Below are 21,814 nucleotides of genomic sequence, written 5' to 3'. Positions count from 1 at the left end.
AATCAAATAAAAAACTAGTATATGTAAAAACAAGGGTAAACCTAAAAAAAAGTGAAAAAACCCAGACACACACAAAAAACTATATATAGTAACATTCAATTTATAGAAAATTTGTAAGGATAGAAAGCAAACCAGTGCTTGTAACTGGGGCGGGGGGATAGGAATTGACTGCTGATGGATGTGATAGAATTTGAGGGGATGATAAAAATGCTCTAAATCTGGAATATGATGAGAGTTGTATCACTGCACAAATTTACTAAAAACCATTCTGCATATTTTAAATGGGTGCATTCTATGCTATGTAGTTATGACTCAATAAAACTTAAAAAAGCAGAACAATATAGAGCCCCTATCATGTGCAGCATAGTGGGATATACAAAGACAGATATGATGTTATATATGATAATGGAAAAAGATGAAAAGTAGGGTAAATGATTAACTGGCTCATCCCTTCTCCCACATAATAGGCCCAGCAGAAGTCACCTGGTGGAAGTCAGTGTTTGGTGTCTGAGATCCACACATCCTCCTCTCAGAACAAAGATCTCTGCTGTTCTCTGTTCTTTGCTCTTTGAATAAACACACACCTCCCTCTTTCTCTCTCAAGGTTATTTTTTTTCCTAACCCAGAATGGGAGATGGTAATGTAGTTACTCTCCTTGCCTTCCTTTGATGTCAAACGGGTTTAATAGATGACATTTGTAAAGTGCTCTGAGGTATTCAGAGAAAAGAGCTTGACATAGTCTGCCCAGGTTTAATGACTAAAAAGGCCTGTTTGCTACTTCCCAACTGTCACCTCTTCCCTGCGTTCATTAGCTCTGTCTACTGTAAATGGAACAGGCCATATCATTGAGACGGTGAGGAGACTTACGCATATCACATCTGCCAATAAAACTGAAGGCAAGTTCAATTCTTTGGGGGAAATAAAATTAAGTTAACACTGCAGTCTTGCTTGTTTCTTTAATGTAATTAGAGAGGCTCTGGCTTGTTTTCCCCAAACAGACCACTCTGAGTTCTGCATCTGCCAAGTAGTTTAAAATGCTTGATTAAAAAGAAAAAAAACTGTACAGTGCCACAGACTTACACACATGCACCACTGTTATATGTAGAAAAACCCTGCTTTACTGGTTAGTTTAAATTTTTAGGATGATTATCAAAATGACTTACATTATTTCTCTTGGATAAGTACCCAGGAAGGGAATGGCTGGGACACATGGCAGGATACATATGCCTATTTTTATTAGAAACTGCCAACCACTTTTCCAGTCATACTGTTGTGGATTCCCATCTGCAATGCATGAGAATTCCTGCTATTAGATCAAATGGCGTGAGGGCTTTAAGCAGTCAGATAGCATAAGTTGAGATGAACATACACATTCTCTGCATGATGTACCTGAATCATATTAGGAAGTGCTGACTTAGTTGACTGACTAAGGAATTGGGTGACCAGTTTAATAACTACAGTTGTAGTGTATGTGGAAAGTAAGGAGAATTTGAGTTAAGACAGCTGGACAGGAAAGAGCAGGAAGAAATAGGGAATGCAGATATAACACACAGGATGGAACTAAATACATGTGGGAGATGAGAGGGGAAAGAATGACCTTTGACCCTGATATTTGGTGATGTAGTACCTAAAAGAGACATTTATATTGTAAAGAGATAACAAGAAATTATCTGGGCGGGGGGCGCGGAATGGAGAAACTGATGTTTACTGTTTAGGTACATTATTCTAACAAAGTTTCTATTTTTTGGTCTGGAGCTGAGAAGAGAAAGAAGATCAGAAGGGCACATTTGTGAGTCGTGTCCACATTGGAGGTGGGGTGGGGTGGCGAGGTCACAGCGCTCTGGGACAATGCATTAAACAGCGCTAGAATTTGTGAAACTGGAGGGAAAGGGATACAGCAAGAGACAGCAGAAAGGAAGAAAGGAAATTAGAGCTTGGACCACTTGGGGAGCAGAAGAAGGAGAAAAATTAAATCCGTCGGATGCTTTAGACATTTAGTTTACACTGCAGTAAAGAAAGGCAAACTGAGGCATTGGTAGGTAAATAGATGCAAACTGAGACTATTAAGTGAAATAAGTCAGATACACAAACTCAAATATTGCATGGTCCATCTTACATGAGAAACACTATATATATGTACAAATAAAGTATAAATACATATAAATGTACATATATATGTACAAGTAAAGAGCAAAATAGAAGAGACATCAATAGGAAGTAGGGAGAAGTTAAAATAAAAATTCCATATATTTCAATATATACGCTAATTGGTTCCATTTATACTACTAGTCTATCTTGGCTTATTGCAAAGAAAGTTTTGTATTATTATCTGTCTCTTTTTTGTAAGAATCTTTTTGGTTTATGTCTTGTACTCTGAGTAGCTACTTTGAAGATAATGATAAACAGTGTGATAACTGGTTATTCTCAAATTATTTGATTATGAATTATTTTGTTTTATCATTCCTAAAATAATAAAAAATAAACTTAATTTTAATATGTTTGCAAAATAATTTGATGGAAAACTGTACAAGGCATGCATTTGATATTTAAAAGATTTTTTCTTAAATTTAGGTTTAAAGAAACTGTGATTATCTTTAGATGAGTGGCAAAAAAGGGCTACTGAGCTTTGATAACATCTTCAGCATTTTGATTTGGAGTTATTTACACTTAATAAGGATGAATTCAAATACACAAGGACCCATAGCTGACTGACACAGTGTAGCCAACCTCCAGACACATACACACGTACACACACATGACTAAATCTTTTATCAGAGTGATAAAAGAGTGCCAGAATATTAAAAGATAATTATTTGGCCCATAATGTTTTGATTAATAATTATAAATAGAAATCACAATGAAATCCATAGTCTCTAAAATAGAGGTTCTATTTAATGATAAAAATGTGTGCTGAATCAGGCCTTATCACCAATAGTGCACACTGGAGTTTCACCAGAAGCCAGTGTTTTGCCTCAAGGTGCGCAGTTACCTCAGAGCAGATATTAATTTAAGATGTTACTGCTTATGTCATCAGATGTTCTAATTTACAGACTAAGGCCCTGTGAATTTGCAGTCTGTGATGATAAAGGTGGCTTGTACCTGTTCACTTTATTAGCACAGAGCTTCTTTGCTTTCCTCATTTGTTGGTATCTTCATGGGGGGGGCGGTTGGCTGGTGGTTTTATCTGGGCTTTAGAAAAATTTCTTCTGAAAATGGCTAAAGATGAATTATAATAGGCATTTGTAATGTATTTTAAAATGTTTCCCATATCAGAAGATTTGGGGATCAGATTTATTCATGTCTTACACATACATTCATGCCAAAACACTATTAAGAGCCGTGTGCTTGTCATTATGTTAATAAGGCTTATGCCAATTGCTGGATATGAATATAGATGAAAAAGGCAGTTTCCGTCTTTAATGGTATTCGTATTTTAGCAGTCTACAAAGTTATCAAATATAACAATTTGTCTTTCCAAAATTCTATTTAAAGTCAGTTGTTGAGAACTCAGGACGTAGTTCATCATATAAATAGGACACAAGGCATTAATGTGGCAAGTCAACTGCAATCCCATAGAGCCCATGACACATGCTGTTCCTGCATCTAACCCTTGAGTGGAAGTGTATTTATTAGGGAATCCACATGCAGAGATGTCACTTGAATGCTGAGCTGGGCTGGACAGAGTGGGGGCTACTGAGGGAGAGCCACACTAGGGGAATAGGGTCTACTCCCTGAGGGCCAGTTTTCTTTCCTTTTGAAGCAATGTGTTTGTTTCCTTTTTCACTGCCAACATACAGAGTCAAATAGTGGAATGCCAATTCAGCATATTGCAGCTCATGCAGTATTTGATCTGACCAGGAAATATCCTTTAAGATTGACCCTGCTAAATTTAGAATGATTCCTGTTCAGTCTTCTCCGATTTCAGGAGCTCAAACTGCTTATTAAAAACCTCTCAGTTGGAAATAAGACCATAGATCTGTCAGCCTTTTGCTGAACCATTAAGCCATAGCTACCACTTTTACTGGGCAGGGTATAACTTTAGTTGTTGTGAAGGAGATTATTTGCAGTGGTATATATCACCATAGTAACTAGATTTTCAAGCAAGGCTGTTGAAATAGAACTTGAAAGTCACACAGAAACAACTCTACCTTACACTGGCTTCAAAAGGATCATGTCAGAGAAAGAGAGAAAGATTCATGATTGTATGCCATTTGATCTGTGATTGCTCAAAGGCATGGGTGAAGAGCTGGTAATATGCATTCCTATAAATATGTTACAATGTTAGGACAAAATAATATGTATTCCACGATTGACATGCTGAAAACAAAGGACCCAAGAAACAGCTGTGTCTTATAACTGTGTGGCTTAAATTAACATAACATCTACGAATACGTAAAACTGACATTAGATTTAGTTTTTCTAAAATTATTTTTTTGCACTTTATTAAATTCTTTTATTGGTACATTGTAGGTATACAACACAATTACATTTCTCATTGGGAATTGTACCTTTACATAATGCATCTTGGTTCTTATTTTTTCCCCATTCCTAGCCCTCCCTTCACCCCCTCCACCCTTCCCTATTTACAAAGACTTTATTTCCATTTTTTCCATTTCTCATCATTTTTCCTTTCCCTTCTTTCCTTTCCCCTGCCCCCCCCCCACTACCCCTACCCCTTTGGACCTTTTATTACTATTTTACATTACCGATTATTCATTCTAATCATTGGTACATTTTAGGTATACAATATAATGACATTCATCATTGGAAATTTGCACCTTTACATAGTCTCTCCTGGTTCTTAGTTTTCACCCTTGCCCAGCCCTCTTCAATACCTCCATTCCTCCCTATTTACAAAGATTTTGTTCCTATTTTTCCATTTTCTCATATTAATCCCATTCCCTTCTATCCTTTCCCCTAGCCCTCGCACTTCCTTCCCCTTTGCCCCTTTTCTTCCTATTTCACATGACCTATTATACATTTAGTCCTTATTTACACTGTCAGTTTCTCAAACCAGAGAAACTATTTGGTATTTATACATGTGTGTCCTATTTGTTTCACTTAAGAGTATTGCTTCAATGTGTATCCACTTAGCTATAAATGTCTCTAATTTCTCATTTTTTATGGCTGAGTAGTACTCCATTTTATAAAAAAACCACATTTTCTTTATCCAGTCTCCAGTTGTTGGGCATTTGGGCTGTTTCCAAGTTTTAGCTATCACAAACTGTGCTGCTATGAACATGGGTGCACATATATCACTGTGGTATGATTCTTTTAATTCTTTGGGGAAGATCCCCAGCAGTGGAATAGCGGGGTCAAATGGGACTTCCAGTCCTAGTTCTTTGAGGTATCTCCATACTGCATTCCACAGTGCTTGCACCAGTCTACACTCCCACCAGCAGTGGAGCAGGGTTCCTCTTTCCCCACAGCCCTGCCAGCATTTGTTATTGGTTGATTTCATGATAGCAGCCATTCTTTCCGGAGTGAGGTGGAATCTCAGCGTTGTTTTCATTTGCATCTCTCGAATGACCAGTGATATTGAACATTTTTTCCTGTATTTCTTTGCTATTTCTACTTCTTTGTGTGAGAAATGTCTGTTCATTTCAGATGCCCATTTTTGGATTGGGTCTTTCAATTTGGGAGGTCTGATCTTTTTAAATTCTTTATAGATTCGAGATAGTAGACCTTTGTCTGAGGAAGAGCAGGTGAAGATTTTTTCCCACATTGTGGGTTGTCTTTTCACACTGCTGGTGGTTTCTCTTACTGTGCAGAAGCCTTTTAATAAGAAGAGATCCCACTTGTTGATTGTTTGTGCTAGTGCACGGGCATTTGAGGTTTTGTTCATAAAATCTTTTCCTACACTGATGTCTTCAAGGGTTCTACCTAACCTCTGTTCCAACTGGTTCAGAGTTTCTATTTTAATACTTAGATCTTTAATCTATTTTGATTTTAGTTTAGTGCCTGGTGAGAGATACAGGTCTAGTTTTAATCTTTGGCAAGTTGAAGCCCAATTTTTCCAGCACCATTTATTAAAGAGGCTAGCTTTCCTCCACTGAGGGTGTTTGGCTCCTTTATCAAAGATGAGATGGCTGGGTGTTTCTGGCGTTGTTTCGGCATCTTCTAATCTGTTCCACTGGTCCTCAAGTCTGTTTCTTTGCCAGTACCATGCTGTTTTTATCACAGTAGCTTTGTAGTAGAGTTGCAGGTTGGGGATTGTGATACCCCCTGCCATGTCTCTGTTACCTAGAATTGCTTTTGCTATTCTGGGTCTCTTCTTGCTCCAAATGAATTTTTGGATTGTTTTCTGAAGGTCCATGAAGTATGCTGCTGGGATCTCAATTGGAATTGCATTAAATCTATAGAGCAGTTTTGGAAGTATGGGCATTTTCACTCTATTAATCCTTCCTACCCAGGAGCAGGGGATGTCTGTCCATTTTCTGATATCATCTTCAGTCTCTCTTTTCAGAGTGCCATAGTTTTCAGACAAGAGGTCTTTGAGTGCTTTTGTTAGGATGATTTCTAGGTATTTCAGTATTTTGGATGCTATTGCGAAAGGAATTATTTGCCCTATTTCTCTCTCAGTGAGTCTGTCATTGGTGTAGAGGAAAGCTATTGATTTTTGTGTGTTGACCTTGTAACCAGCTACTTGACTGAATTTGGTTATTAAGTCTAGAAGACTTTTGGTGGAGTTCTTGGGGTCTTCTATTTAGAGTATCATGTCATCTGCAAATAATGACAATTTGACTTCTTCATTTTCTATCTTTATTCATTTTATTTCTTTCTCTTGTCTAATTGCCGTGGCTAATGTTTCCAGAACTATATTGAACAAGAGTGGTGATAGTGGAGATCCTTGTCTTGTTCCTGATTTTAGTGTGAAGGATTTCAGTTTTTGACCATTTAGTATGATATTGGCTGTTGGTTTTTCATAGATGGTTTTTATCAGTTTGAGGTAGGGACCATCTATTCCAATTTTTTGTAGGGTTTTTATCATAAATGCATGTTGGATTTTGTCAAATGCTTTTTCTGCATCTATGGAGATAATCATATGGTTTGTGTCCTTGGCTCTATTGATATAGTGTATTACATTGATTGATTTTTGTATATTGAACCATCCCTGCATCCCTGGGATGAATCCCACTTGATCAGGGTGTATGATCTTCTTGATGATCTTCTGCATTCTGTTTGCCATTAGCTTATTAAGAAATTTTGCATCTGTGTTCATTAGTGAGATTGGCCTATAGTTCTCTTTCTCAGTCGGGTCTTTCTCTGCTTTGGGGATCAAGGTGATGCTTGCTTCCAGGAATGAATTTGGGAGTATTGCTTCCCTTTCAATTTCATTGAAGAGTTTAAAGAGTAGTGGCAGCAGTTCCTCTCTAAATGTCTTGTAGAATTCAGCAGTGAAGCCATCAGGGCCTGGGCTTTTCTTAGGTGATAAGTTTTTAATTACATTTTCAATTTCATTGGTTGATATTGGGCTATTCAGAATTTTTAGGTCTTCTTCATTCAACTTTGGTAATTCATATGTATCTAGGAATCTGTCCATTTCTTCTGTGTTGTCCATCTTATTGGCATATAGGTTCTGGAAGTAGGTATTTATGATCCTCTGGATTTCTGCTGGGTCTGTTGTAATTTCACCCTTTTCCTTCCTAATTGCATGGATCTGGGCCTTTTCTTTCCTTTTTCTGACAAAGTTGACTAAAGGTTTGTCAATTTTGTTGATTCTTTCGAAGAACCAACTCTTGGCTACACTGATTTTTTGTATCATTCTGTTAGTGTCCATTGCATTGATTTCTCCTCTGACCTTTATAATTTCCTCCCTTGTAGGAGCTCTAGGGTTGTCCTGCTCTTCTTTTTCTAGAAGCTTGAGGTGCAGCATCAGGTTGTTTAATTGGGCTCTCTCTGTTTTCCTAATATGCATATTCATTGCTATGAATTTCCTTCATAAGACTGCTTTCATTGTGTCCCATAGATTCCGATATGTTGTATTGTCATTGTTATTTAATTGAAGGAACTGTCTGATTTCTTCTTTAATTTCCTCTGTGACCCATTGGTTATTCAGAAGTGTGTTGTTCAATTTCCACATGTTTATGTAATTTTTGCTATTTCTTTTGCTATGGATCTCCACTTTCATTGCACTATGGTCTGATAATATACAGGGGATAACTTCAATTCCTTTGCACTTAAACATGTTCTATGAGTGAGTATGTGGTCTATTTTGTAGGCCTATGTGCAGCTGAGAAGAATGTGTATTCTGATTTTGTGGGGTGGAAGACTCTGTAAACATCTGCTAAGTTCATTTGTTCAAGAGTTTGATTGAGTTCTAGTATTTCATTACTTATTTTTAGTCTAGTTGATCTATCTATTTGTGACAGTGGGGTGTTGAGGTCCCCCACTACAATTGTATTAGTGCATATATGACTTTTCATGTCCATTAGTATTTGTTTTATATAGTTGGGCACACTAGTGTTTGGTGCATAGATATTTATGATTGTCATTTTTGCTCTTGGATTCTTCCCTTTACAAGGATGTAGTGTCCTTCTTCATCTCTCTTAATCAGTGTTGGTTTGAAATCTACTTGATCTGCCAAGAGGATAGCTACTCCTGCTTTTTTTCGGGTTCTTGTTGCATGGAGTATTGTTTTCCACCCTTTAACTTTCAGTCTATGAGTTTCCTTTTGAAGTAAGTGTATTTCCTGTATGCAGCATATTGTTGGATTTTGCTTCTTGACCCATTCTGCCAGTCTATTTCTTTTGATTGGTGAATTGAGACCACTAACGTTGATGGTTATAACTGAAACGTATTGACTTGTCATTGCCATGACTTTTTCTTTTTGTTGGGTTCTCCCCCTTTACATTGAATTTCTTGTCATGCCAGATGGGTCCATTCTGCTTTGCTTCCTGGGGTTGTGATCCTCAATGTCTGTTCCTAGGATATTGTGTAAAATGTTTTGGAGTGTTGGTTTGGTATTCACGAAGTTCCTAAGGTGCTCTTTGTCATGAAAGTATCTTATTTCTCCATCAATTTTGAAAGATAGTTTTGCAAGGTACATCAATCTGGGTTGGAGGCTGTTTTCTTTTAGGGCTTGGAATATGTCACTCCACGCTCTTCTTGCCTTGATGGTTTGTGTTGAGAATTCTGCTGTGATTCTGATGGGCTTTCCTTTGTATGTGATTTGTTTCTTTTCTCTGACTGCTTGGAGAACTTTGTTCTTCTGTTGTGTTTCTAGAATCTTAAAAATTATATGCCTATGTGTAGATTTTTTTTGATCAAGGCTCATTGGAGTCCTATATGCCTCACTTATCTGTATGTCAAGCTCTTTTCCCCTGCTTGGGAAGTTTTCTGCCATTACTTCTGTGAAGAGATTTTTTATGTCATCCCCACTCTCTCCTGTTTCTTCATTGAGCCCAATCAGTCTTATGTTATTCTTCTTTGCATCATCTAGCAGCTGCTGGATTGATTTCTCATGTTCCCTTATAATTTTGAAGCAATTTTTCTTCTCCTGGTCACTAATTGCAATCTTATCTTCTATATCTGAAATTCTGTCCTCACATTGGCTCATTCTGCTGTGTAGACTTTTGATGGAGTTTTTCATGTCCTGGAAATCTATTTGCATCTGTTTTATGGATTCCATTTGTTTTCTATGTTGAGATTCCATCATGTTCCTGAGCTCCTCTCTAGATTTATTAATCATGTCTTGCACTAGGGGCACAATTTCACCTGTTATCTGAGAAATCATTTCTGATTTCATTTTTTCCAGATCCCCTTTCGTTGCCAGTTCAGTGGGTCCAGGTGGTTGAATATCAGAGTATTCCGTCTCATTTCCCTTTGGGGTTGCTGTAGGTGATCTGGAAGTCTGGTTTTGAGACTTATTTGCATGTTTTCTCATTTCAACTCGGGGCTGGGGAGGCTGTTGGCGCCTGCACAGATTACCTCCTCTGAGCTGGGAGAGGTGGGACAGGGCCCTGGAGCAGTGGTAGGGATGGTGGCCCTAACGCTCTTTCCTGTGGGCTGGGAGCAGCAGGAGTGATGGTGGCTGGGAAGCCCCTTCCTCTGGACCAGGAGCAGTGGGATGGCAGCTCAGAAGCCCCTCCCTCTGGGCCGGGAGCGGTGGGAGGGATGGTGGCCTGGAAGCCCCTTCCTCTGGGTCAGGAGCAGTGGGACAGAAGGTGGCCCAAAAGCTCTTTCCTCTGGGCTGGGGCAATGGGAGTGATGGTGGCCAGGAAGCCCCTTCCTCTGGAGCAGGAGCAGTGGGATGGCTGCTCAGAAGCCTCTACCTCTGGGCCGGGAGTAGCAGGACTCAGTACCATGGTGTGGTGGTCCGGTGTCTTCTGCGTCTTTGTATTGTGGAACCAAGTGGCTGTACAGAGGAGTGTGGTGGGGGAGTCGGTCCAGTGGATTGTTGCCAGGGCATGGGCTGATTCAGCATGTTCTGCTTGACTCAGGACCTCAGTAGGGTGTCCACAGACCTGCCTGTCTGCATTGGGCTGATTCGGCGTGTTCCACCAACCTCGGTAGGGCATGCGCAGACCTGCCTCAGTTTTTCTAAAATTCTTTATTGGTGTTCTAGAAGTTATTCACCTTACAAGAGGATATGTGTATTGTCTCTGCCTGTGTACTCTCTAGTCACTGTGGGGAAGAGTCTGTGCTAGATACTATAGTAAAGGTAAAAAATAAATGTAAGAAGAATTTAGTGGAAAAATTAACATTAAATGTGGGAGGGACTGTAAGGGTCATCTTATCCAATATATCTACTTTTCAAGGGGAAAGAGGAAGCAAAGTTTTATATTGATTGAGCAACTTAATGACGGTCACACCGCTAGTTAAATGTGAATAAGTCAAATATTCTGACTTCTAAATCAAGAGATCTGGGGAAATATGACAGAAATGAAAGACAGAGAGTCTCTACATCAGTTTCTCACACCAGAAATAAGAAAACAAAATGAACATATATAAAACGAGAGCATCATTATAGGGGCCAAAGGTTTAGAATGAAGGGTAACCATGTTCCCACTGATTGTCTTTTAAAATCACTTACTATTCTAAAAATATAGGTTGAATTGTGTGAGATTTCATTTCTGTAATGCTAAGCAATACAGAAAAGTACAGACAGGACAGCCATGGAAGACATTTACAGACAAGCTAACAAGTGAAACTTAACTTTTTTCATATTTGGTTCAAATCTTGCCCCTCCCAGTATGAGCAGTATTACATTACTAAAGACAAAAATCCACAAATATTTAGTCATCCTCTACAATGTGTTAGGCAGATTTGTAAGTGCCAGACATACATCACTAGGTTTTAAAATCTTTTTGAAATTGACACATTAGAAAGTGCACATATTTATTGGGGATGGTATGATAAAACTTTGATATGTGTATACCTTGTGTAATAAACAAGGTAGTATATCTATCACCTCATATATTTCTTTGTTGTAAGAACATCTCAATCCTTCCCTTATTCAATCAACATTTTGAACAATAGCCCACTATACAATAAAACAGCATGGATTATTCCTCTTATTTCACTAAAACTTTATAACTGTTGACTAACCTTTCCCTATTCCTTCCTCTCCATACTTGGTCTCTGGTAACCACTCTTCTGCTCTCTACAAGACCAGTTTCTTTAGATTCTGCACATGAGGGAAACCATGTGGTATTTGTCTTTCTGTGCCTGACTTATGTCACTTATCATCATATCCTCCTGGCTCATCCATGCTGCTAGAAACGACAGGATTTCATCCTTTTTATGGCTGAAGAGTATTCCTACATATGTAAATATACATCATATTCTTTGTTCATTCATCTGTTAATAGACATTAGGTTGATTCCACACCTTGGTTATTATGGATAGTTCTACAATAAACATGTGAGTACAGAGATCTTTTCAACATACTTATTCTATTTCCAGTATTGTTTTCCTCTAAATCTTATGGTAGATCAATTTTTAACTTTTTGAGGAACTTCTATATTGTTTTTGCTTATGGCTGTACTAATTTACATTCCCATCAATAGTGTATGGGACCTCCCCTCTCTGCACATCTATGCCACAATTTATTATATTTTTGTCTTTTTGATAATGGCTGTTCTAATCTGAGTAAGGTGCCATTTCATTGTGGGTTTGACTTGCATTTTCCTGATTATTAGTGATGTTGAAAATGTGTTCATATACCTGTTAGACATTTCTATGTCTCCGTGGGGTAAAAAGAATCAAGATCCCTCATGTAAATGTTTACTTTCCCATGATGAATGTATTTATTATGTATTGCAAACATACTAATAAAAGAGGGGAAAAAAAGGAATCAGAACAAGTACCAATAGAATACATGAGAATTATAATGAACAACTTCAACAGTCCTGGCTCAAAAAATAACATCTGTGTGATAATAGAATATCTTCAATCCAAATAAAATTAAATCAGATTATTATTGTTGTTGTATAATTATTGTATGTTATTGCTGTTGCTTGAGCTCCTTGTATATTCAGAATATTAATTTTTGTTAGATGTATAGTTTGCAGATATTTTCTACCATCCTATGGATTGTCCCTCTCCTTTGTTGACTATTTCCTTTGCTATGAAGAAGCTTTTGAGTTTGACGTACTCTCCTTTGTCCGTGTTGGCTTTTGATGCTGTTGGGGGTCTTATCCAAAATATCCTGGCCCAGAACAAAATCAAAGAGAATCTCCCCTGTTTTCTTCTAATAATTTTATCATTTCAGAAAATGTTCAACATCACTGGTCATTCAAGTGATGCAGATGAAAACAACACTGAGATTCCATCTCACTTCAGAAAGAATGGCTGCTATCAAGAAATCAACCAATAACAAATGCTGGTGGGGCTGCGAGGAGGAAGGAACCCTGCTCTGCTGTTGTTGGGAGTGTAGACTGGTGCAACCACTGTGGAAATCAGTGTGGAGATTCCTCAAAAAAGTAAGAATAGAGGTCCCAGTTGACCCTACTATTCCCCTGCTAGGTATGTTCCCAAAAGAATTAAAAGCATCATACCACAGTGACATATGTGCACCCATGTTTATAGCAGCACAGTTTATAATAGTTAAATCTTGGAAACAGCCCACAAGCCCATCAACTGGTGAATGGATAAAGATGTGATTTTTTTTTTATAAAATGGAGTACTACTCAGCCATAAAGAAAGATAAACTTGAGACATTTCTAGCTAAATGGATGCACATTCCCATACACATAAGTGAAATAAATAGAACACATATGTGTAAATACTGAATCATTTCTCTGGTGTGAGAAACTGAAGGTGTAAATGAAAGCCAAAATGTATAATAGATATTGTGAAATAGGAAGAAAACGTTTGAAAGGAAAGGGAAACTAGCTATCAACTTTTCTTCCCATTTCTGTATACCATCAGCTGTAGATTTGTCATACCTGGCCTTTCTTGTGTTAAGGTACATTGCTTCTATATCTAATTTGTTAGGCCTTTTTTTTTTTTTTTTTTTTTTTGTACCAGGGATTGAACTCGGGTCCTTGCGCTTGCACAGCAGGTGGCGAAACCACTGAGCTAAACCCCCAGCCCAGGTCTTGTTTTTTATCATGAAGGAATCTTGCTTTTGGTTTGTTTTTTGTTTGGTTTTGTGCACATGTGTGTGTGTGTGTGTGTGTGTGTGTGTATGTTTGAGATAAGGTCTTGAAATGGAGTTCAAGCTGACCTTGAACTCACTATGTAGCCCAGCCAGGCTGGCCTTGAACTTGTGACAATTCTCCTGCCTCAGGCTCCTGAGTGCTGGGATTGCAGATGTGGACCACCATGCCTGGCTTTTTGTTTTGCTAAATACCTTTTTTGCTAGCTACTGGAATCATCTTATGGTTTTTGTCTTTCATTCTGTTAATGTGCTGTGTCACATTTATTGGTTTATGTATGTTGAAGCATCCTTGCATCCCCCACATGAATTTCATTTGCTAATGGAGAGTGATCCTTTTAGTGTGTTGTTGAATTAGTTTTGGCAACATTTTCTTGAGGGTTTTGGCAGCTATATTCATCAGTTTTGTTTTGTTATATCATTGTCTGGTTTTGGCAAAACAGAAAAGTTCTTGACCAGGAATACGCTTTACATTTTAAAGGGAGAATTTGATGTGTATTCACTTTTTTTTTCCACTTTTAATAATTATACATCTACATAGACAAAGCAACAACATCTTATTTGTTTCTATTTTTCTATGTTTCTTTCAACTTTTATTGTGATAAAATGCACACAATATAAAATTTATGATCTTGACTATTTTTAAGTGTAAAGTTCAGTGGTATTAAATGCATTCATTCTAAATGTGCAGCCATTGTAACTCTCCACCTCCAGAACTGAGTCTTATAAAACTGAAACTCTATACCTATTAAATGATAACTCCTCCCTCTTTCCCTCTCCCCAGATCCTAGAAACTACAATTCTTTTTTTTTTCTTTTGTGGTACTGGAGATTGAACCCAGGGCCTTTGTACTGAGCTACATCCTTGGCCCTTTTATTTATTTTGAGACGGTCTCTTGCTAATTTGCTGAGCTACACAGGCTGGCCTCAAACTCGTGAAACTCAAGTTTCTCCATATCCTTGCCAACATTTGGAATTTTCTTTTTTATATGAGACAACCTAATGGATATGAGGTGGTCTCTCATTGTAGTTTGGACTTGCATTTCTCTAATGATTAGTGATACTGAGCATGTTTACCCGTGTGTATTGGCCATTTATATAACTTTTTGGAGAAATGTCAATTCATGTTCTTTCCCGACTTTTAAATCAGGTTATTTTTTTAACTGTCAAATTTTTAAAAGTCTCTATAAATTCTGAATATTGATCCCTTATCAGATGTATTATTTGCAAATATTTTCTCACATTCTATAGATTGTATTTTGTTTACAGTATCTTTTGAAGTACAAATTTTAAAATTTTCATGCATTCCAATGTATCTTTTTTTTTCTTTTTTATTGCCTGTGCCTTTGGTGTCATAACTAAGAAACCACAGCCAAATCCAATAGCATGAAGATTTTGTCCTATATTTTTTCTTGATTTTTATAGTTTCAGGTGTTTGATTCACTTTGTGTAAATTTTTTATGTGGTTTTAGGTAAGGGTCCAACTTCATCTGTTATTTGTGGTTATCTAGTTTTCCCAGCACCATGTGTTGTGGAGCTTGTCCTTTTCCCACTGAATCATCTTGGCACCTTTATAAAAAACCATTTGACCATATGCATAACGGCTTACTTCTGGGTGTTCTATTCTACTCCATTGGTTGTGTCTGTCTTTATGCCACTACCATACGGTTTTGATTACTGCAGCTTCTTTTGCATCACACTTCACATATTAATCTGAAACTGAAGCTTTTCTCCCATTCAACATTATTTTTTTTGATACAAAAAGTAAGAGACCACCTTCTAACTTAATCAGAAACCTCACTTTCAATATCATTCTTAGTGCTAACTTCAGGGCACTCAAGTATGTAACATTCAACTTGTTTTCTGTATCATGAAGTTATGTATCATCATTTAACTTCGTTGTACTGAGCATTCATCTTTATATTCAGAAAAGATTGCATTTTGTGGAAAATAAGTATTTTGCTAGATCTTTGTTATTATGCTTGATTGAGGCTAATTTATTTACATAAAACACGTTTTAAATGCTTTACATGTTATCAAGTCAATTGTCAGAAAAGTCTTCTGGAGGAATTAAAAGTTTTTCTTATAAAAACACTATTTTGGGATATCATTTTTTAGCTGCTGTATGATATTGATGTTTTCTCCTTTTTTATTAAAGATCGTTCAGAATCTATCAAATTTGTACTATTAGAATAATGTTGGAAACCTGTCCTCTTATGCGTCTCTGGTGCACATATTTAAGTATCTCTCAGATATATCCCCAGACATGGGTTTGCTGAATCTTAGAGTAACTTATTTTTTATTTCACAAGTTGTTACTGAATTATTAACTGAAATCATTATACCATGTGGTTCTCCCATCAGCAATGATATTCACCTAGAAAGTATCTATAGTCCATAGTCATTTAATTTTTTTTTGTACTGGGGATTGAACTTGGGACCTTGCACTTGTGAGGCAGGCGGTGGAACCACTGAGCTAAATCCCCGGCCCCATAGTCATTTAATTTTTTGATGACATATATAAGGAATTCAAATTCTTGTCTTTTGCAAGGAGGAGAGCACTCATTTGAAGAGAACTTTGCTAAGTGAAAGTCTGAGGTAATTACTGACTTACTAAAACATGACCTAAGGTTGGCATCCTAGTAAGAGACTGGGAAAGTCATTTCTATATTATGGAACAGGAAATTTAACTGTTACTCTTATTAAATTAGAAAAGCAGGCTCAGTCCTTCCCTAAGCAGGTGTGATGGCTGATTGATTGTGTCAACTTGAGTAAGAGAAAACTCAACTAAATTGGCTCAGCAATTCCACACCCTAGGGTGGAAGACCCAGGCCTGGACGATCTAAAGGGGAAATGAAGGACGAATCTGCTTCTGTTTCTTTGGAGGAGCTCCAGTCTTCACCTTCACCTTGGACATCATCTCCTGGCTTCTAGCGCAGACTCTTCAGCTTCTGGCACTGACTCTTCAGCCTTCCAGTGCAGACCCATTGGCCTCCTGATACGGTCTTGCACGGGACACTCCAAGACACTCCAGACTTTCCACTGACTCCTTCAGTCTCCAATGTGCAGACAGCCCCTCTGCACTTTTCCTCATCCGACTCTCTGGGTGGCCACTGGAAGCCAATCTTGTAAATTCTTATATATATGTATATCTATATCTGTTTCTTCAGTAAGCACTGAGTGATACATTAGGCTAATTTCACTGAAATTAAACAAAACCAATCCTTTTAAGATAGTAAACATAGGTGATACAAAAGGATATAAGTTGATTTATGTAAGAACCTGAAAGTTACAAGAACGTTGTCTAAAAACTGGATGCAAAAGAGAATTTTTAAAGCTGTATTATAGTTAAAACACCAATGCAAAGGGAAAAGGTTTCTTCTAATTATTGGCAAAGAGCTTATGCCAAAAAGGAAGTAGAAAACAAGGTTAAAAAATTTAAAACAAGATTATAATTTCTCCAATTAAAGTAAATACAATGTCATATTCAAGTTGAAATTATTGAGAATTCAGAGGAAATTATCTGTACAATTGCTGGTTATTAAGATAAAAGTTTATCCCAGAACTAAGTTAGTTGGATTAAAATAATTTAAAATGAAAATATGGAAAATTATATAAATTACAGTCTCTTGAATTCCAGAGTATTTAAAATGATTTAATGAGTGTTTAAACCATGCAATGATTTTTGAAATTCATGGCAGAGGCAGAAGTGCAATGAAGAAAATTTTGAAGTTCAATGCTTTCTATGTTGGGCCTCAAAATCCATGACCTTGAAATATTTATGGCCAAGAGAATTTTTTCCATGAAAATCTGTGTGTATAAACTACATGATGTCAAAGCATTTTCTCCCCCTCAACCCAAGAAGATAAAAGATCTCATAGGAAGGTGGCCATGTAGCAAATCCTGAGAAGGAGAGTTTAGATGCTAGTAAAAATCTGAGAAGGTCTCAGTTTTTTCCCTTAGGCACATGAAAACTAACATTCATCCAGATCCATGTTCCTGGAATTTCGTGAGTATGTAAGGCACATTATGGCTCCTGGAGAACAAATACTAACCATTTTTCCCTGAAGGAAGAAACTTTCTAGCCAACACTCTCAGCCTCCCACCCTAATTCCTCCTAAGCACTTTTGGTGGAATAAGATCATGTGTCACCGACCCACCCATCTCAGGGTCTCATTAGAGCCGTAACCTACATCACAGGGTTTAACCCCCACCTCTGACTAGTCAGAGAAGAATGAAGATAATTCATTGTGTTTGTTCAAGTGGGGTTTTGAAGCCCATCCCCATAGGAAAGGGGAAGTCATTCCTGAGATCCTAAGAGGGACACAGCAGTAGCCAGGGAAGATGGCATACTGGAAGCAGCACTGCATGTGCTTTCAGGAGGAAATCCCCACAGCAGCAGATGTGCCTTTGGATTGTGAATGAAGACTGGATGAGAAATGGGATGTTCTCTAGAGTTCAGGCACAAGGATCTCACCCAAACTCATAAGCTCCCTCTGAGGCAGAAAGGGAAATATAAGTTAACTCAGAAAAAGTGTTAATTGAGAAAACACTGAGTTTTTTTTTTACACTGAATTTACAAAGATTAAGCTACTGCCATCAGGTAGAATGGAGGTTCAAGATAGAAAGTACGCACAAATATAGAAAATTAAACTGCCATCATTTTGCACATGTGAGTTCATTGCCTGAGAAATCTGTATTCATCTCATAACTTTAACTCCAAGACCTTAATGCTTTTGCTAATATATATTTATTTGACAAGCTAAGAAAGATATGAGGTTTGAAAGCACTAATTAGTTTTTGAAATGTAATTGGACTGAGCTAACAAAATTTCAATTTCTCAATTCTTATCAATTATATATCACCAACACTAAGCTAATATAACTTAGGTTTCCAAAGTCTAATAGTTAAAGTCTTAAAAATTTTAAAATCAGTTTCAGTAAATTATATTTTAGCAATGTTTTTTACAGACCCTGTGAAGCCTGATTCTCAAATTTAAAGATGCCTTAGTTTTAAAAAAACCCCAAAGAATGGTTGTTAGTACCCTTTTATGCTCATTTATTATTCATTTGCACAATTATGAAACAAAAAGAGGAATGTATTTTCTATTACTTACATTGTTTTATCAATGCAAGTGTAACCAACTGCCATACTTATCTCTCTTTCCGAAATTACGTCTCTGATTTTACATAGCTGATAACATGGCCTTTGGGGAGTATGGCTTATTATGACCATAATTTGAAAAATTCAATGGGGACTGTCAAAACTTTACATTCAAAACAATATTTACAGATACTATCAGGAGAAACACTGGGCGTATTTTTTTCCCCAGTTCTTCCTGTGATTCAATCTCTGAGGAAAATACTGTTAGTTGCTAATGCAATTTTCATTATCCTCTTTTTCTTCCTAAGTAATCTTGATTTTGCCTTTTATCTAAGTCCATCAAACGTAACACCTAGGAAGTAACATTTAAAATATTTTTCCTTGAAGACTTGAACATTTCATAATATGAATATGCAAAAGATGAAAAATTTGAATTTTCTGAGAGAAATCAGTGCTCTTAACATCCATTAAGCCTAGCCATTCTACTCTTTCAAGTTATTTCCTTTAATTTTGATTTTCTGAAATTTGAATATAATATTCCTCGATATAATTTTGGCATTTATTCTGATTGATGTTCTCTGAGTTTCCCAGATCCATGTTTGGGTACCTGGTATTAATTTAAAGGAAATTCAGGTGTTCGTACCTCAAATGTTGCTTTAATTCCTTTCTTATTCTCTTTTTGGTATTTCCATCATACATATATTACACACTGTGAGGCCATCCCACAATTCTTAGATATTCTACTTTTTTTTCTGATAGTTTTAGAAGTTTCTATTGTCATATTCTCAAACTCCGAGACTCATTGCTCGGCTTTGTCTGGTCTATTAATGTGTCCATCAAAAGTGTTCTTCCTTTCTATTGTAGTGGTTTTGATCTCTAACATTTCTTTTGAGCCATTCTTGGAATTTCCATCTTTCTGCTTATACTATCTATCTATTTTTGCATCTTGTCTACTTTGTCCATTAGAGCCCTTAACACGTTATTCATTGTTTTTTAAACTTTTAGTCTGATACTACCAATATTACTGGCATGGTTTTCATACTCGTTCAGTCTTTTCAAACTGTTTTTTTTGCTTTTTGGTATGTATATCTGGTAATTTCTTTGTTACAAGGAGGACATATGTAGGAAGTAAAAAGAACTGCAGCAAAAAAGCATCCTAATACTATGGGGTTAAGTTGTGGCAGGAAGGGAAAGCACCTTGCAGTCCTATGATTAGGTCTTAGTCTTTGGGAGCTTGTGCCCCTGGGCTGTGAACTTTCATCAATTCTTCTCAGTCCCATCCAAAACACCCCCTGACCTTTAGGTGGGGTGGGATGGCAGGAAGGTCTGGCATTTGGTATTTCCTCTCCCCTGTAGATAGTTTGGACTCAGATAAAACTGAAACGGTTTCTGCTGAGGGACTCACCTGTTAATGAGTATTCTGTTGTACTTAAAAATGGTTACTTTCCCCCTCACGCCGGCAGAAGCAGGATGGGAGTTTTTCTCTAATGTTCAACTATGTGGACTTGGTAGGGTCCCTGGAAGTAAATTTCACAAAAGTTTTGGGGTCCCCTGTGACTGCTCCACACTTAGTCTTCGTTCGCATTGAACTTCAGGTTTTCCTGTCCCATCACTAGATCTCACAGAGGCTCCTGTTCTGGTAAACTGTGCTGTTTTCATGTCTTTATAATGTTGAGGGAACAATCTGCCCTGCTGTGTAACATCTCTGACAAACATAAGGAAAGTTGTTGATTTTTCAGTGCAATTTGTTAGGATGGAGTGGCAACTCCTAAACTCCTCACACAGTGATAGGAAACTGGAAACCACTGACCTTACAGATATCCACTGATTAGTTCTTTCTCAGCCCCAGACCTGCCGCCTTCTCATTGTACATGACTTACTTCCCTGGATCTGGTCTCTGAACAATTCGCCATCTTGGGCACCAACGTTCCATTCTTCCCTGCCCCAGGACTTTTTTGTCTTGTAAAGAACACCCATTTTGTTCAAAGAAAGTTATTTCACTGTTTTCACAGGATGTGGCCTGGACCTACATGTCTCAGACAAAGCATAACCCTAATATTTAAGATTGAGATAATAAAATGTCATCCCATGAAATGGAAGCCAAAAAGAGTCTATTTAAATAGATGGACTATCTTTGCGGTATTTTAAAATATTAACAAATAATTCCCTCCAAATAAAAAACATACTTCAAATATAATCAGTTAAATATAAATATTTTAAAAATTGCAGTATTAGTAAATTCTGGACTTGAAAATGTAGGTAACTAATCAATAGCGAGAAAAGACATTTGGAAAGTAAAACTTGGATCGCCTCACTTCAAAAAAGTATCTGAAAGAGCTGATGTTATAATTTTAATGACCATTAAAAAAAACCCCGGCTTGAAACATTCTAAAAGAGTATTAACACTCAGCCAATTTTGTATTCATATAAATGTCACTTTTTTTCAGAGCCTCTAACTAAGCAGTCTTCTGATATGCAGTTTGATTTGTGGCTTGGTCTTTCAGCATTTTGTGTAATAATGGGCATCAGTTATTCTTCCACATAGATATTCCATTAAAAGTAGTAAATGAGACTTTGGGTTTATAAATTAGATTCTCAGGAGAATCCATTTCCAGAGTCTGATCATTTCTTGGTTAAGCTACTCAACCTCTTTGAGCTTCAGCACCCCATCTGTGAAATGTCAATTTAAAACACCATTTATTTTATTTATATCTTGCCTCATTCAAAACTCTGTAAATATCTCTATAAAACAAATATAAAAATAAAAATATAAACACCAAAATGAAATATATACTAGGAGATGCAAGAGTACACAGTCTCTAAGTGTAAACAGATAAAATTATCTGTTTGAAGGTGTCGATAGCAACCTGATTTGAAGGGCTGAAGGGAAGAATGGATGATATAATCTTTATCTAATTCCTGGAATAGCCTAAGATTCATGAGGAATTTCTCATAGGTTTCCTTCCTCTTAGAAAATGGAAGAGGTGGGCCGGAGATTTAGCTCAGTGGTTTCAGCGCCTGCCTTGCAAGCGCAAGGTCCTGAGTTCGATCCCCGGTACCAAAAAAAAAAAAAAAAAAAAAAAGGAAAATAGAAAATGGAAGAGGTGTCC

General features: G+C 37.2%; 1 pseudogene; it reads right to left on the bottom strand.

Annotated features, from left to right (window-relative positions):
* The window catches only part of LOC106008571 (protein kinase C iota type pseudogene), a 49,757-nt pseudogene extending 29,140 nt beyond the window's left edge, over positions 1-20,617 (bottom strand).
* Between the last annotated feature and the right edge of the window lie 1,197 nt (positions 20,618-21,814).

The sequence above is a fragment of the Heterocephalus glaber genome, unplaced genomic scaffold (genome assembly GCF_053883595.1).
Source record: "Heterocephalus glaber isolate CG9 unplaced genomic scaffold, H.glaber_assembly_v1.0 deba00001733, whole genome shotgun sequence".
Lineage (NCBI taxonomy): Eukaryota > Metazoa > Chordata > Mammalia > Rodentia > Bathyergidae > Heterocephalus > Heterocephalus glaber.
Note: the sequence above shows the minus strand (reverse complement) of the source record. Positions and strands in the feature narration are given on the sequence as shown.